The sequence below is a fragment of the Malus sylvestris genome, chromosome 10 (assembly GCF_916048215.2).
Source record: "Malus sylvestris chromosome 10, drMalSylv7.2, whole genome shotgun sequence".
NCBI classification, from domain to species: Eukaryota; Viridiplantae; Streptophyta; class Magnoliopsida; order Rosales; family Rosaceae; genus Malus; species Malus sylvestris.
Genome location: NC_062269.1, coordinates 21,057,530 through 21,058,447, shown reverse-complemented (window position 1 = coordinate 21,058,447; position 918 = coordinate 21,057,530). Strand labels below are relative to the sequence as shown.

Here is a 918-nt window from a genome sequence, read left to right as displayed (position 1 = left end):
CAAGCAGCCTTAGTTGCAGCAGGTTGCTGTACCTGGTGTTGAAATTGAGGCCTAGTGTGCTGTTCCTTGTCCCACCTTAGATTAGGATGATCTCTCCATCCTGGGTTGTAGAAATTAGAATACGGGTCATATCGAGGACGCTGGAAATTGTTAAATGAATTAACCTGCTCTGCTGTAAATTCTGGATAAGCATCTTTATGTGGACAGCTCAAAAAATCATGATTTGTCAAGCTGCAAATGCTGCAGGCAGCTTGTAAAGGCTGCTGTACAGCAACCTGTGAACCTGGCATTCTCTGTAATAACATGTCAAATTTTGCTTCTAGCCTTTTCTCCATTTTTTCAATTTGTGCTGTAACATATGGAGAACCATTTGGCATCTCAAAAGCAGACCTAGATTGTGGCTGCTCAACTGCCCACTGTTGAGTATCTTCTGCCATTTTTTCAAATAACAAACAAGCCTCTTGTGCATTTTTGTCTTTGTACGTACCTCCGCATGAAGCGTTGACAAGAGTTTTTGTAGTCATATTCAACCCTCTGAAAAATATGTGCATTTGATCAGTAGTGTTAATACCCGAATGTGGACATTTTCTAATCAACTCTTTGAACCGCTCCCATGCCTTATGAAACTCTTCATTTGGTTTTTGGGCGAACGATAAAATCTGAGTTCTCATGTCAAGGGTCTTAGAAGCCGGATAATACTTGTTTAAAAATTTTTCACTGAGTTGGGCCCAAGTTGTAATGCTTCCAGATGGGAGTGTGAGGAGCCATCTCCGTGCCTGATCCTTTAGGGTGTATGGAAATAACCGCAGCTTAATAGATTCAGCTGAAAATCCCCTCACCAAAATGTTTTTGCATCCCATTAAAAATTCTGCAATGTGCATGTTAGGATCATCAGATGACAACCCATGAAACGTAGGT

The 918-nt window shown here is 41.2% G+C and overlaps 1 non-coding gene across 1 annotated transcript; it reads left to right on the top strand.

Moving 5' to 3' along the window:
• The first annotated feature begins 569 nt into the window (after positions 1-569).
• Positions 570-674, top strand: LOC126588097 (small nucleolar RNA R71). The gene has a single exon (XR_007611325.1). It is a non-coding gene; the product is annotated as a small nucleolar RNA R71 (small nucleolar RNA).
• The last annotated feature ends 244 nt before the right edge of the window (positions 675-918 follow it).